This window comes from Pelobates fuscus, chromosome 1 (assembly GCF_036172605.1).
Source record: "Pelobates fuscus isolate aPelFus1 chromosome 1, aPelFus1.pri, whole genome shotgun sequence".
Classification (NCBI taxonomy): domain Eukaryota; kingdom Metazoa; phylum Chordata; class Amphibia; order Anura; family Pelobatidae; genus Pelobates; species Pelobates fuscus.
The window spans coordinates 184,652,256-184,670,392 of NC_086317.1; the positions used below are offsets into that span (position 1 = coordinate 184,652,256).

General features: G+C 43.7%; 1 protein-coding gene across 3 annotated transcripts in view; it reads left to right on the forward strand.

Moving 5' to 3' along the window:
* The window catches only part of PPP1R12B (protein phosphatase 1 regulatory subunit 12B), a 195,165-nt gene that overhangs the window by 31,398 nt on the left and 145,630 nt on the right, over positions 1 to 18,137 (forward strand). The window lies entirely within an intron of this gene.

Here is an 18,137-nt window from a genome sequence, read left to right on the forward strand (position 1 = left end):
TGCGTCTTTCAAGCTCAGGGACTTGCAGTGTCCTCTGGTAATCTGCGGCAGCGCTCTTATTATCCCGAGCTAGGAAGAGAGCTACTCATGGTCTGCAGCCAACATAAGCGCAGGCCAGAAGTGCCAGACTGCCTCCCCTACATTAAAGAAGAGCAGACTAAGTATGCCACATAATACTGTGAGTGGTTTTGCTTTGGAGCTCTGGATTATACTTATTTACCTTGACCTCTTTGGAATAAAAATTTGTAGTAATGCGCTACTTCTCCATTTATCATAGAGCTCCACAACAATAAAACTCCTAGTAATGTGGAGCTCTGTGACAAGATCATAAACTACACAACAAGACAACACTAAGTCTATTAGTGTATCACCGAGCTCCTATAAACACCCCAGCATTAAAAAAAATAAACTACACATAGATGCATGCTTGCATTAAAACACAGAGTAATGTGCATTTTATATACCAGAGCTCCACTGTAATCAGGACCATCTTTAATGTTGATTGGGCCCTGGGCAAGCATTTGATAGGGGGCCCTGACCCCCACTCCCTGACATGCAATCACGCTCTCCACTCCCCAACCCAGTAGCGGAACCATTTTCCCATGCTTGCAGAGTTGTATTTAGCACTGAGCTGTGTTTGGGTGTTTGAATGGAAGCATGTTTTTGTATGGAGTATGTTTGTGTAAATGTAGGGGTGTGTTTGTATGTGGTGTTGGTGTTTGAATGCAAGCATGCATCTATGTGTAGTTTTTTTTTAAATGCTGGGGTGTGTTTATATATATATTTTTGGTGTTTAACACAAAGATGTGTTTGTATGTATTGTTGACGTTTCAATGCAGGACTTTGTTTGTATGTAGTGTTAAAGGTTAAATGCAGGGGGATGATGAGATGTCTGCACATGTACACATATACTGCCACACACACACTCTGTGATACATACACACACACACACACTGAAACACATGCAGATACACAGATATAAACACTGACACTCACACTAACACACATGCAGATATAGACTGACACAGAAACACACACTGACACATACAGACACACAGCTACACAACCTGACACACATACAGAGACATATATACAAACACTGACACATATGGATACTCAGACACACTGATGCATATACTGACACACATGCAGATACACAGATAAAAACACTGACTATATACAGATGCACACACAGATATACACATGTTGGTACACACACTGACAACATACAGATGCACAAATACATACAATGATAACATACAGATGCACACACTGACACACATACAGACATGCAGATACACACAGACTACATAGAGAAACATAGATATACTAAATACAGATTGTGACAGATCCATCTGTATAGACTTATATTGCTGGTTCGTCTGTTTGCCTTAATTTCGCTGGATTTCCTGTCCGTATGCCCCTGTTCGTGTGATGCTGGAATACCGATTGAAACTACCGAACAAACGACCACCCAGGAGAGGAGTGTGCTGCTGGTTAACCTCTTGGCCCCAATTAGAACGTTGTGGTTAACCGCAGACACCTCTCCATTCCATTCGTACGGGTGGTCGTCGTTCGTATGCCGACCACGAGGCGGCGGCCATTTTGGGACACGAGGAGAATCAGCGGTGTTCGGTGCAAATCCTATGGAACTAAAAATGGACACTTTATCTACCGAACACCGCTGGAAGCTGCCGCCCGCCTTCTATTTCGTCAAGGCGTACGAACACCGGTCAGTTCGGGAGTTTTATATCATTCGTATGGACTTTACCCAGATAGCCGTCCCATGGAGTCATTCGTATACCGAAGGACTTGGGAGAGACTTTGACTCCATGGCGATTGAACTAGGTTCTTCGGATCTGAGCGCTATTTGGTAGAAATATGCACTCAGATACAGGCTATCTGGGGATACGTTACACGAACCATATGCATTCGGTATTTCTTCAGTTATGTATTTTACTGTATTTTTCTTATTGTATTTTAAAATGGCGATTGTCTCTATCCTGGGAGATAATTAGGTTTCTTCCCAATTATCTCCGGGATAGAGAAGAAGGATTTATGAGTAAGATGGGAAGGGCCTCTGTATCCTGGAGATAATTAACTTACCCCTCCTCTCTATCCTGGAGATAATTAACTTAAGTGGTTGCAGAGAACCTACTTATCTCCGGGCAGAGAGAAACATGTGCTTTTTACCTTTTAACAAAACTGTATTAAAATCAATAACTCATGTTTCGCTGAACGAAGTCCCCATGTTCCACACCCCCCCAGATAGCTTGGATCTGAGCGCATATTATAGGCGAATAGCGCTCAGATCCCACGAACACAGTTCTCAATAATGTTGAGTAAAGTTTAAGTTCACCAGCTGTAATGGAAGTTAAACTGCATGAACCCACATACGAGTGTAACAGGGGAAATGTACAATCCAAGCAAGTAAGGCGAATGATGTGATCCAGAGACAGAGGGCTCTGTCCCAAGTGCCTTAAGACCCCATGACTTAACGGGCCAGCATCCCAGGGTAAGAGGCTAGCAATCCGGCTCCTCCAAGCGACAGGGGGGTAGGGCAGTTTGTCACATGCAGACCCAGTGACAAAAGCCATTTTGTCACAGTGCAAATTCAAAATTGTGTGAGATATGTTAAAATAATTGATTTATTTTTGGGTTTGTGCAATTTGTACCATTCTAGTCGTGGTTGGATCAACATATTGAGAGGCCGTGAAGTCCAGCAATGTTCTGAGGGTAAGTATTTTAGTTTGAGATTTTTTTTTATTCTTTATTTTTCATTTTCATTGGTATATCAAATAAATTGTACAGAAAAAAATAGGGTTAATACAGAGTAGCTGTATTGGCTAAGTTATACAGAAGAAAAAGGAAAGGGGTCAATGCATAGTAGTCCAATCACGTGTACACAACCTCCGACACATTGCCAATTTGTTTACGTGTATACATGGTAGTAGGACAAATGATGCCATTGGGTGGGGTCATATTCTGGGTTGGTTCCATATAGTGGCGGAACAGTTAGGATTATTACCCTCTTATCTTTCTTCCCCTGAGTGGCCCAGGCGTACCGGGTGTGATTGAGGGCTTTTGTGATGTCAGCCTGAGTGCCCCTACCGTTCAGGGGGAGGGGGGGAGAGAAGGGGCCCTGCTCATTGCTCCTGCCATTGTGTCTGGGTACATGACTTATTGTTACTCGCAATGTTTTTGTTGACACAGTTCACATCTAAACTGAAAGATACAAACCCGACTGGTCCATTAGTACAATAGAGCATCTGCCCACCAATGACGTCAGCACCCAAGGACTCATAGTTAGACAATGGATAAACCAGCTAGCTTTGCGCGTCGCAAGGGCAATGCAAGCTGCCAGTTTGTTCTCCGCTCTGGTGAAGTTTTTTATGGGTTTTGAGAGAAAGAAGGTCCAGGGGTGTATGGGGCATGGTTTGCCCACAATTTTGGTTATGACTCGCTGCCAAAGGGGTTTTATTTTGGGACAGGTCCACCAGCAGTGTAGGAACATTTCTTTCTCCCCACACTGTTTCCAGCAGGAGTTAGAAGCACTACGATGCATGATGGTGAGACGGTGCAGGGTTAAGTACCAGCGGAACAGCATCTTATATGCTTGTTCCGTGTGTGTGACACAGATTGATACAGAGGCTGTGGCCTCCCATATGTAGGGCCAGCCTTAGGCCTTTAGGTGCCCTGTGCGAAAAATCTTCACAGCGCCACCCCACCCCCCGTCATCGATGTATAGTGTGTTGTTACCTATTTGGGAGAGGGACATGCTGATCTGAATCTGGTCTGCCCCTCCACTGGGTACAGACCATGCGTCTTTCAAGCTCAGGGACTTGCAGTGTCCTCTGGTAATCTGCGGCAGCGCTCTTATTATCCCGAGCTAGGAAGAGAGCTACTCATGGTCTGCAGCCAACATAAGCGCAGGCCAGAAGTGCCAGACTGCCTCCCCTACATTAAAGAAGAGCAGACTAAGTATGCCACATAATACTGTGAGTGGTTTTGCTTTGGAGCTCTGGATTATACTTATTTACCTTGACCTCTTTGGAATAAAAATTTGTAGTAATGCGCTACTTCTCCATTTATCATAGAGCTCCACAACAATAAAACTCCTAGTAATGTGGAGCTCTGTGACAAGATCATAAACTACACAACAAGACAACACTAAGTCTATTAGTGTATCACCGAGCTCCTATAAACACCCCAGCATTAAAAAAAATAAACTACACATAGATGCATGCTTGCATTAAAACACAGAGTAATGTGCATTTTATATACCAGAGCTCCACTGTAATCAGGACCATCTTTAATGTTGATTGGGCCCTGGGCAAGCATTTGATAGGGGGCCCTGACCCCCACTCCCTGACATGCAATCACGCTCTCCACTCCCCAACCCAGTAGCGGAACCATTTTCCCATGCTTGCAGAGTTGTATTTAGCACTGAGCTGTGTTTGGGTGTTTGAATGGAAGCATGTTTTTGTATGGAGTATGTTTGTGTAAATGTAGGGGTGTGTTTGTATGTGGTGTTGGTGTTTGAATGCAAGCATGCATCTATGTGTAGTTTTTTTTTAAATGCTGGGGTGTGTTTATATATATATTTTTGGTGTTTAACACAAAGATGTGTTTGTATGTATTGTTGACGTTTCAATGCAGGACTTTGTTTGTATGTAGTGTTAAAGGTTAAATGCAGGGGGATGATGAGATGTCTGCACATGTACACATATACTGCCACACACACACTCTGTGATACATACACACACACACACACTGAAACACATGCAGATACACAGATATAAACACTGACACTCACACTAACACACATGCAGATATAGACTGACACAGAAACACACACTGACACATACAGACACACAGCTACACAACCTGACACACATACAGAGACATATATACAAACACTGACACATATGGATACTCAGACACACTGATGCATATACTGACACACATGCAGATACACAGATAAAAACACTGACTATATACAGATGCACACACAGATATACACATGTTGGTACACACACTGACAACATACAGATGCACAAATACATACAATGATAACATACAGATGCACACACTGACACACATACAGACATGCAGATACACACAGACTACATAGAGAAACATAGATATACTAAATACAGATTGTGACAGATCCATCTGTATAGACTTATATTGCTGGTTCGTCTGTTTGCCTTAATTTCGCTGGATTTCCTGTCCGTATGCCCCTGTTCGTGTGATGCTGGAATACCGATTGAAACTACCGAACAAACGACCACCCAGGAGAGGAGTGTGCTGCTGGTTAACCTCTTGGCCCCAATTAGAACGTTGTGGTTAACCGCAGACACCTCTCCATTCCATTCGTACGGGTGGTCGTCGTTCGTATGCCGACCACGAGGCGGCGGCCATTTTGGGACACGAGGAGAATCAGCGGTGTTCGGTGCAAATCCTATGGAACTAAAAATGGACACTTTATCTACCGAACACCGCTGGAAGCTGCCGCCCGCCTTCTATTTCGTCAAGGCGTACGAACACCGGTCAGTTCGGGAGTTTTATATCATTCGTATGGACTTTACCCAGATAGCCGTCCCATGGAGTCATTCGTATACCGAAGGACTTGGGAGAGACTTTGACTCCATGGCGATTGAACTAGGTTCTTCGGATCTGAGCGCTATTTGGTAGAAATATGCACTCAGATACAGGCTATCTGGGGATACGTTACACGAACCATATGCATTCGGTATTTCTTCAGTTATGTATTTTACTGTATTTTTCTTATTGTATTTTAAAATGGCGATTGTCTCTATCCTGGGAGATAATTAGGTTTCTTCCCAATTATCTCCGGGATAGAGAAGAAGGATTTATGAGTAAGATGGGAAGGGCTTATGTTGAAGCCACTGCGATTGGCTACTGTCCAATATGTTTTACAGTCTTCCACAAGGTCCCCTAGAGTCCCCTAGAGACCCGCATAAATACCGGGCAGGTAGCCCCCATTTAACACATTCCTGTTTGACCTTCAAGACGGAGCTTGGTCTCGTTTGTGGAGGGATTTATTATTGGGACAGCATTTTCGTTATTTCTTGCTGTGGAAGGAGTTCGACTGAATTGCTGATCGGGAGTTGCCGTGTTCATATGCTCCGTTCGGGAGTTTTTGACAATCGGCTGGATTAAATCTGCATTTCTGGAGAAGGGGATTATTCACTAAACGGCGGCTTCATCTACCTGGCGGTGAGTGTCTTAACACAGATACACATATATACACACACAGATATACATACTGACAACAGAGATACATACTGACACGCTGACAGACATACTGATACACACACAGAAATAGTGACAAACACATACTAAGACACACACAAATACTGACACACACAAATACTGACACACACATACATACTGACACACATGCAAAGTTTACATTTTTACACACTGACAGACATACTGACACACTGACACACAAACTGACACGCACACTGACAGACATACTGACATGCACAGACATACTGACACACACACAGAGACATACTGACACACTCACATACGCCCTGACAGACACACTGACACACACACGCAGACATACTGACACACAGACATAGTGACACACACACAGACACACTGACAGACATACTGACACACACAGACATACTAAGATACACATACTGACAGACATAGTGACACACACAAACACAGAAATGGTGACACACAGTCACCCTGACAGACATACTCACACACATACACACATACTAAGACACACACAGATATACTGACACACACAGAAAGACATACTAAGACACATACAGACACCCTGACAGATATACTGACACACACACACACATACATGGTGACATACACACACAGAATCCCTGACAGACATAATGACACACATACACACAGACATACTGACACACACACACACACACACACACACACACACACACACTTGCAGATGGCAGTGACTATAATATGATGTAATGGTGACATACACACACAGAAATCCTGACAGACATACTCACACACATACACACATACTAAGACACACGCAGATATACTGACATACATACCGACACACTGACAGATATACTGACACACACACACACAGACATGGTGACATACACACACAGAAACCCTGACAGACATACTGGCACACATACACACGGGCATACTGACACACACAGACAGACATACTAAGACACACACACACACACTTGCAGACGGCCGTGACTATAATATGATGTAATGGTGACATACACACACAGAAATCCTGACAGACATACTCACATACATACACACATATGCAAAGTTTACATTTATAAAAAGTCACCCTCCAGCCCTACCTTATGGGTTTCCTGGGGTCCAGTGGCAGGCTGAGGTAGTTGAGAGTGTGAGGCTCTGGCACTTCAACTCCCTCCTGACGGCCTCCTCCTCCTCCTCCTCCATCCCGCGCGGCTTCACTCTGTATGGGAGGAGGTGGCTCACAGCAGTCACTTCCTCCCAGCCTGCTGCTGTAGAACAAGGGGGCCCGGTTGCGCTGTTAAAGAGCCACAGCGGGCCCTCTTAGTGTGTGGGCTCTCAGTACAGCCGCAGCACGGGCGGGCCCATGGGGCATATACATTTTTGGGGGCGGACAGCGGGGTCCATGGGGTAGCTGCTTTAGGCCCCCCATGTGTAAGTGGGCCCGGGGCAGTTGCCCCGTTTGCCCCGCTTTAAAGCCGTCCGTGACTATAATATGATGTAATGTTTGTGTTGTCTGTGTATGTAATAGGTGTGATGACTGTGTGTGATATGTATGCTATGTGTTGGCTGTGTGTGATATTTGTAATGGGTGTGTTAACTGTGTGTGATATTTGTGTATTGATTGTATGTGATATTTGTGCTGGGTTTATTGGCTGTGTGTGATGGGTATTTAATTCAGATAAAAATATGCATTTAGGCCTATGTGTGAATGCATGTGTCTATTTTTGCAAAGGTATGTGCACACAGTACCACAGTCAGATGCACACAGTTATACATATATACTGTCAAATCCACCACATGCACACAGTCGCAGGCAGATAGGCAAATACACAGGATCAGGCAGTAACACACATACACAGTTGTGGGCAGATAAACACACAATTACAGACAGACAGCCCCTCACACACATAGACAGCCACACACACAGCCACACACAGGCAGACAGACACACACACACACGGCAGACAGTCACACACACAGCTAGCCATACACACACACACACACACAGAAAGACATCCACACACACACAAAGGCAGACAGACACACACACACACACACAGGCAGAGACACACGCAGACAGACACACACACAGTCAGCCACACACATACACACAGGCAGGCAGCCACACACACTGTGTAATATGCGTGTATTGATTGTATGTGATATTTGTGCTGGGTTTATTGGTTGTGTGTAGAGATGTCCCGAACAGTTCGCCGGGAACTGTTCGCTAGCGAACATAGCTTGTTCGCGGTCGCTGCGGCGGGCGAACATATGCAATGTTCGGTCCGCCCCCTATTCGTCATGGAGGTGGGAGGGTCTGGGAGGGAGGGTCTGCTGCTGATTGGCTGGAATGTGTCTGCTAACGGTGAGGTACAGGGTCAAAGTTTACTCAATGATGACGAATAGGGGGCGGACCGAACATCGCATATGTTCGCCCGCCGTGGTGAACGCGAACAAGCTATGTTCGCCAGCGAACAGTTCCCGGCGAACTGTTCGGGACATCTCTAGTTGTGTGTGATGGTTATTTAATTCAGATAAAAAAATGCATTTAGGCCTATGTGTGAATGCAGGTGTATATTTTTGCAGAGCTATGTGCACACAGTCCCATAGTCAGATGCACACAGTTATACATATACACTGTCAAATGCACCACATGCACACAGTCGCAGGCAGATAGTCACATACACTGGATCAGGCAGAAACACACAGGTACAGGCAGTAACACACATACACAGTGTGACGGTTACCCCTATAGAGTGAGGGTATCTACCGTCTGGACATCCTTCTTCCCATAGCTGGAGAGCGCTGCAGAGTTCCAACCTGATATCCTGATGAGCTAGTATAGCTCTATAGCTGAAGGGAGAGCTCTTACAAGAGCTAATAGGTATAGCTGTTCCCTACAACACGAGACAAGGCTGCGAGTTGAGGGTAAGAAGGTCTCTTTTAATGAGCACAAAGGCATTTCTTTTATACACATTTTCAGGCCAGAGGCACACCCGCTTGACCTGATGGTAAACTGGGACAAAAGGGACACAAACCAATAGGAAAAATAATTATCACAGTAACACTCCCACATACAGTCAGCAAGCCCTCCACTCTGCCAGTGATATAATTAAGCTAGCTAATGGAATAACCTAATTATCCACAGGCAGAAAATATAAATTTTTACCCAAAGTTCAGAAACACCCCAAAACTCAAACATATCCCCATAATACATTCCTGGATAGCTCTGATCTGGGCGAACAACAAATCCAAAAATCACCCAGATCAGAGCAGGGGTTCAAAAGTTGTGTGGAAGTCATATTTGACCGACTGCATGCACATTTTCATGCCCAAAACAGTTCCAGAGAAGTTCTGTTCGAATGCACGAACGGGGCCGTTTGTGCAATTACTCAAAGTTAAAGTGGCATTTGAATTGTCGAACGCACTTCAATTTCCGTCGAAGTGTTGAAGTCTGGAGGAGGTAAAGTTCAGCGGTGTTCATGCTGTCGCGTATCCGATTTGAGTTCCATGAACTAGGCGACCAAACACGCGTTTGACTGAATTAAAATGTCCGCCTTGTGTTCTGCAGCAATGCAATATCCTGCTCACATTTTATTACTTTACAAAGTTTTGTCATCTGCAAACACTGATACATGGCTTTCAATGCCTATTTCAAGATCATTTATAAATATGTTAAATAGAAGTGGTCCCAAAACAGAACCCTGAGGGACACCACTTACCACTTTTGTCCAGCCTGAAAATTTTCCATTGATTACAACTTGTTGTACTCTATCCTTAAGCCAATATTCTACCCAAGAACAAGAATATTCGTCTAGACCAATTTCGTTTAGTTTAAAGACTAACCTATTGTGAGGAACCGTATCAAATGCCTTGGCAAAATCCAAGTAGATCAAATCCACTGCAACACCCTGATCTCTACTTCTACTTACTTCTTCGTAGAATGCAATTAGGTTAGTTTGACATGACCTATGTTTCATAAAACCATGCTGATTATTGCTAATAACAAAGTTCTTCCCAATGAATTCCTGAATATTATCCCTTAATAGCCCTTCAAATATTTTCCCAGTTACAGAAGTTAAGCTCACAGGTCTATAATTTCCAGGTAAGGATTTTGAACCCTTTTTAAATATAGGAACAACATCTGCCTTCCTCCATTCACGGGGTGAATACCGTCTGGCCCCGGAGCTTTATTTACATACATTTTCTTTAATAGCTGTAGCACCTTGTCTCGAGTTATCGAATCACAAGTTATCTGCAAGTTTTTTGCAGCAATCGTTTGCATATCTCTTGCCATAGGATCCTCACTAATAAATACTGAAGAAAAATAGTTATTTAAAATGTCTGCTTTTTCCTGGTCTATATTAGCTAATAAACCCAACTCTGTTTCCAGTGTAACTACACTTTCATTTTTTGTTTTTTTAGAATTAATGTACTTGAAAAAAATTTGGGGGTTGGTTTTGCATTCTTTAGCTATCAATTTCTCATTTTCTAGTTTAGCCACTTCAATTGCCTTTTTGCAGGCGTTATTGGCTTCCTTATATCTTAAATAGGATGCCTCTGATTTGTCTGATTTAAATGCTTTAAATGCCCTTTTCTTATTTTTAATCTCTTGTTTTACTTCTCTACTAAGCCACATTGGTTTTAATTTGTTTCTTTTATATTTATTACCCAATGGTACATACTGAGAATTGTACCTTTCTAATATTTGTTTGAATAGTTTCCATTTATCCTCAGTGTTTTTATCACTAAGGAGTTTATGCCAGTCAATATGTTGTAGAGTTACCCTAATCTTATTGAAATTGGCTTTTTAAAAAAATTACGTTTTAGCATACCCCACTTACTTTTGCTTTTTTGAGTTTATTTCAAAATTTATCATATTGTGATCACTATTTCACTTGAATATTGGTTAAAAGATCAACATTGTTTGTTATGACGAGATCCAGACAAGCATCCTTTCTAGTTGGTGCTTGTACCAGTTGTGACATAAAGGTGTCATTTAACACATTCAAAAACCTGATTCCCCTTGCTGAAGTACTAGTCCCTCTATCCCAATTTATGTCTGGGTAATTAAAAAAATTAATGTGTTACCTCGATTTGCAGCTTTCTCAATTTGCTCTAACAGCTGTTCTTCCTCAATAATATTTACATTAGGTGGTTTATAACATATCCCAACCAATAATTGATTTCCCTTTGTTTGTCCCAAGCAGATATCTACCCATAAAGCACATTTTTCTCATCACACTCCACATGCCATAAGATTTGACTTTAACTCATGGTTGACATATAAACATACCCCACCACCCTTCTTGTTTTTCCTATCCTTCCTTCCTTCCTTTTTTTCCTATCCTTCGCGCTGGAGGACCGACCGGGAACCACAAGATTGTCATGCCGAAAATAGTTCTAGGGCATTCGCGGCTAAGTCCCCCTGAAGTCTATTCGCGGTTTTGGTCCATGCGAACAAGATGGCTGCCACCACATGTTCGAATGGCGGCCACTTCGACTGTTCAGGAGTTTGAAGTGCCACTAAAAGGCTGGCTAGTAGTCCCCTCCAAACCCTAGTGGCGAAGTGGCTTTTGTCACACCTACCCAGTAGAAGATTCGTACCAGGGCATCCACTACTGTCTCAGCATGGATATTGGTCAGTGCAACCACTTCCGATACCTGGTACCATAGTCCACTACGGTAAGGATATACGGAGGGACTAGATTTTGCTAGTAGTCCTATAATATCTACTGCGACCGGCTGAATTGCTCCTCCATGATTGACATAGATTGGAGTCGAGCTTTGGGGTGATCCCTTGTTTTTCCTAGTCATTGGCAAACATCACATGTCAGTATTGCCGAACGTCTCGGGAGATCCCTGGCCAGAAAAAGTTCTGGGTCCCTCTATTAGAGGTCCGGCGTATGCTAAAATGTCCAGCCAGAGGTACTGCATGCCAGATCCGCAGGAGTTCCGTCCTGTATTTCCTCAGGACATACAACTTGCTCATTTATACTGTCGGGGTTGGGGAATCGTCTCTTACCTGGATCTCCTCAGGATGTGAGCCAGCCTCCGCAGTCCAGGCTTGAAGGTAGGTGGTGACTGGATGAGCTTCTGTAGGGTTCTGGGCAACATAAGCCGAGGTAAGAGCAGGACTGTGACAAACTGCCATTTGCCACGGGGCATTGGGGAGGACTGATTGCTAGCCTCCTGCCTTGCGACTATGGCCCAGGGATGTATTGCCCTTTAAGAACTGATTTGGGCTTATGGACTTTTATTGTACAGTGCTGGCCCTTTTAAAAACAGTGTATGGACACATGGAAACTTTTTGGACAGTTTTTCTTCCCTTTTTAATCCCTGGGAAGGTGAGCTCCCTTGTTCTCCAGCAGGGCGTTGTCCCAGGGACACTGCCAGACCAGTGGGAACTGGTTTGGGCAGGAAATGCCATGCTTGCAAGTGATAATAAAGGGACCTCAACCTAACTTTTCAACCCCTGGACGGATTCATGTGATTATACATATGTTGCTCCCCAAGTTATGCTGATCACAGAAATGTAACAGAGTTCTTCTTGACCCTCAACACGTAGTCTTGTCTTTAATCACTTAGCTCTTTTGAGAGCTTTCTCCCGTTACGCTCTCCTTGGAGGAGAGGTCTTCCCCACACGGTCCTGGAGGACAGAAGCTGATTCCAGGGTGGACGGAAGACGGCGCAGCTCCAGTTAAGGTACGGCGGTTGTGGAGTCTGCGGTGGTTGTGGTGTCTGCTGCAGTGTTTGGAGTCCTCAGGAAGCGCTAGGAGCATCCGTCAACGGAAGGTGTCCGTTACAAGGACCTCGGCCGGTAAGTCCTTCATGATCCCCACGTTTACTGTACCAGATCCGGCTCCCCAGTTGAGGTGAACTCAGGCACTGGGGAGCCTGTAGATAGCTCCTCCGGCTTCCTGAATGGCCATGGATTGACCAGTATGTTCGTTGTCCCGAACCAAATGGCACTGCACTAATGTCAAGCTTACTCGCGTATCTCGAAGCCCACGTGCTGTCTGACCATTCACTAGAACCAGCTGTCTATGTTGCTGTCAGTTGTTCATGGAAGCTGCTGGTGGAGTCTGGTGGTCCACGGAAGGTATTCCGTGGCAGCGTTGGTGGTCGAGGGAAACTGCTTATGTTCGGGGCATGGGTCTTGCAGGGACCCGTTTGGTTTTCCTAGTGTCTGTATACTCGTCAGCCAGTCGAGCAGCTTCAATCAAGGTAAGGGATCGTCTGTCCATTCTCGGAGGTCGGGGTTAATTATGTTATAAAATAGTTTGAGCAGTAGGAGTTGTAATATATCCTTGCCAGACACAGCTTGGAATCCTGATACCCAGTGCGAGGCAGCCAGGAGGAGACGGCAGGCCCATTCTGTGTAGGAGTCCCGTTCATTTTTCCTCTTTTCCCTGAACCTTTTGCCGTAGGTTTCAGGGGTGACTGCATAGCGGGTTAGCAGTGGTTCCTTTACTCTGTCATAATTATGCATCTCTCCATCTGATATGGCCCAAATAGATTCAGTGGCTCTTACTGATAGTTTCCCAGCAAGAATCGGGACCCAATCGTCTTTTGGTACCTTATGTAGGATGCATTGCCGCTCAAAATCTGTGAGGTATCCATCGATCTCATCGTCAGCTTCCTGGAATGCCGTAAATGCCGCAAAGGGTATCTTTTTCCAGCTGTGGGGACATGCTCTTAGCTAAAGGGTTGCCCGAACACTGGATTTCTGCTAGTCATAGTTGATATTCCTGTTTGGCTCGAGCCAATGCTTCTGCATCTGCCAATACCTTCAAGATTACTTCTGCAGGGGGTGGTTCTGCCCGAACAAGGCTAAACGAAGCCGAGCATCCTGCATTTGTTCGGGTTCTTCCGAATTTGGGGAAGCTGTCGCGGAGGTAGGATTCGCTCTGTCCAGTTCCATGAGTTCTGCTATAAGGGCTTTCTTGGGTCTATTAGTGGCGTTTCATCCCTGGCTTTCCAGCAAGTCTTTAAGCGTAGACCTCTTTAGCTGGCCGTAACTGCTCTCCACCTATCGACTCAACTATCTCCGGGCTCTGCATCCACTCTTGGGGAAAAGAACCATCCCACTGCTGCCACCAGATGTGGTGGCCACTCGGGTAGGGACACGAGTCCAAAGGGACATTCCACTGTTTAAAATAAATAAAAACATTATTTAGTAGATGTACCCAAATGAAAACATTGCATTTACTTATGCATTTCTTTCATTGACAGATATATCTTAAAACAGCTTTCAAAAGGAACTAACTACTTGCCTGAAGCCTTGCCAAATTCGCCCATTCAAACCCAATAAGGATTTTCTGTGGTTATCCAAATACTGACTTGTATTTCCTCTTCCAGGTTCAATGAGAAGTCTTTCCACTAGGGCAGGCGGTCTAGATTATTGCTTGCTTCTTGATTTTAGCTCCACTAAGCTTAGCAATCAGGAAGTAACAGGAACAGTTGTCTGACAGCCAGGGGGTGGAATAAGGTTCATTTATAAAAGTAACAATTCCTGTTGAGAGCTGAACTTTTTGTAAAATAAAAAAAAGGATTCACACAAAGAATTTCAGCAAGCAGAAGTGCTTTAGGGGTTTGTAGTATCTCTTTATACACATATATGCTCACTGATATTTCTGGAATAATAGCAGCAATCCTGACACCCAAAATAAATACATCTGCGTAGGTACAAATATTGTACTTTCCTGGCCATTCATGGCAGCATCACTAATGGGTTAGCTCTGCCCCTAACAAGAACAGGTCAGGAAACAATTAATCAATGAATCAACCAGACTATAGGTATAAAAGGTCCCTCCTCCTTCTAACCCACAGTCTTTTTTTCTGTCCTTAGCAGGACAGACAGGAATTATACCTATAATAATTTTCTTTTGAGACCACCTTCCCATGTGTACCATGGGTTCCTTCCAGATAAAGTTCAGCCTCTCTTTATCTGAAGAACTCTGCAAGAGCAGGACTAACTGAGTTAAGGTACATTATAGTATATGTACCTCTTTAATAGAATAACAGGGCTGTTAAAAACTTTAAGGATGTGGGGTTGGTGTATCCTTAAAAATTCCCCTTTAAGCATCAATAACCCCCTCAGAATTGTGGCAGAAGAGAAGCTGGGTAAGTGACTGAAAATCTTTGGTCTTACTCTGAATGTGCTTGCTGTAATTCATGTTGACAGTATAGGGGGTTAAAAGATTTTAATTGTTTTCTCTTGTGTTTTCTCATAATGGAGAAAGAAAGCCTGCTTGTTTGCACCGGCTGGGTGCTACTTCCGGGTTCGGAGGGCGGGGCATGCGCAGTAGCATCGGCGTCGGGGAGTTACTATAGCGCATGCGCGAACCGCCGGACTCTTAAAGAAATATCGCGCAAAAATTTTTAAAATCCGGAAATCGTATAAAAAATAGTTTTTTGTGGGTTTTCCAATGTTTTGGCTGAAGTTTGGAACAGTTTTGGTGTGTTTAAGGCTGCACTAGACTGATTCTGGATATTTAAGGTAAAATTTTTTCGTTCTTAGTTATTTTGGTTTTCTTCTGTTTAGTTTTTTCAAAGTATTAGGATAACAAAAATATTTTTTTGTTTAAATAGATGGCTTCTCACTCTGCCTCAAGATCTGTTTCTAGAAAACATAGGTGAGCCTCATATAAGTGTATCCCTTAAAGGGGGGGAGGGCTTAAAAGAGTGCCACTATGGGCCAAAAATATATTATTGTTAATATGGGCTTTCTTTACAGCCCGAATAGTCCTAATGAGGATTCACCAAGACAAATGGCACCCAGTGGAATAAACTTATGTCAGGATTGTCTGACAGAAGCTGCTGAAGTAAGGGAGAGAAGAAGTCTCCACAAACAGAATAAAGAAATGGATTGCAGAGGCGATTGCAGAAGGGTTCAAATCCACAAGCAAGATGTCCTCATCTAAACGCCTGAGAAGAGGATTCAAATCAGTTGATAAGTTGATCAACATAATCAGAGAGACCCTGAGATTCCCAGAAAAAGAAAGGAAATGAAGGAATCCGATAGATGATTTGAGAACCAATAGACCTACCTCCCCAGTATACTCTACAATAAAGGAGATAATTTCACAAGAATGGCAGAAACCAGAAAGAAAAGCGACTCTGAAAAACCGGGGATTCTGTCGCCAAAATTGATGCCGCAGTCATTCATTTGGCAAAGAAGACAGCCCTTCCTATTGACTCCATGGCTTATTTGAGAAACCGATGGAGAAAAGGCTAGATGCCAGCCTGATAAAGTCATACCTGGCCTTAGGATCAGCACTACATCTAGCAGTAGCGTTAACAACGTTAACTAGAGCCTTCAAAGTATGGCTAGAATTTTATCCTGTCCGGGCCAGACAACTTAGAAGAGGATATCACTAAAGGAGTTCGGAGAGATCATCTGCTGGAAGGACGGAGAGATTTAAAGTTAGCAACTGATTTTGCTCTGAAGCATCTCTGGATGTTACCAGAATGGTGGCTAAAAGCATGGGCCTCTCTATAACAGCAAGGAGAGCATTATCGCTACACTCCTGGGGAGCAGACTACGCCTCAAAAGCGTCCCTGTGTGCCTTCCATTTCAAGGTGATCTCCTATTTGCGAAGTTGTTGGATGAAGCTATACATAAGGCTACAGATGGGGAAAAAGCTTTTTTTCCTCAAGTCAGAAAATACGGTTCTACAATGGAAAGATAGGCGATATAAAGACCGTGCCTTTCGAGAAAGCAGGAGATATAATCCTGGGAAAGAATATTCCAGACCAATTTGGAGAAACACTCAGCATATAGCAGCCCCAGGACTGCAAAGTACCCATTTTCAAATCCCCTGCTGGGCACTCATCGGGTGACCTCATCTGGGCGTCTGGATGTCACGGTGGGAACAGTGACACCACTAAGGGCAAAAAAAGCTTGTTTAGCGCCATTCTATCTCAATCAAGTCTTACTTTGTAAGTATGCTTATACTTTAATAGAAGGATACAGGTTAGAATTCGAGACCATTCCAATAAAGGATGTGTTTACCTAGTCTCGGGTAGCAAAGGAGAAAAAGAGAAGCTATGAAGGATTGCATCTCAAATCTCCTAAAAGATCATGTAATAGAATACGTTCCAAAAAGAGAAAAGAAGAGGGGTCACAATTCTACAGTTTTTTTTTTTTTTAGCCCCAATACCACAAAAGAAGTGGAGACTTATCCTGAACTTGAAGAAGTTGCCAAACACCAGTGTGGGGGATTGGATGACGTCAATCGAATTTCTCATTATAGGTACATCCAACCAGATGGTAGCACTCCACAACCAGAGGGTCATGAATAGCCTCGTGAATTATGGTTGGAAACTGAACATGGAGAAAAGTATGATGGTTCCCTCTCAGAATATTATATTCCTGGGGGCTGCCATAGATACGGTTATCGGTCAAGTGAATTTGTCTGTGGAAAGAGGATTCAGATGAAGAAATGGGCCCAGTGGAAGATGCGTCCCATCCAGTTGTAGTTTCTAAAAGAATTCAAGACATAAGAGGACGACTGGGATCGAAATATTCCTATTTCTCAAAACACAATTGACGACCTGACTTGGTGGGAGAAAACCAAGAACCTATCCATGGGATTTCCGCTGGAGGATCCAACATGGATAATAGTTCTACAGACGCAAGTCTACAAGGAAAAAGATGGAATTTAAGGTTCATGGACACAGAGAGAGAGCAAGTTGCACTAAAACCTAAAGAAATTAGAGCAATTTTATATGCCCTACAAAGCAAGCAATAACGAATTGGGTGAGAATCCAAACAGACAACAAGGCAGTGGCCTCATATGTAAAAAAAGCAAGGCTCTATTATGAGCAATATTTCCATTGATGGAATTTTCTCAAGACATGCTACAGGACCTGAATGC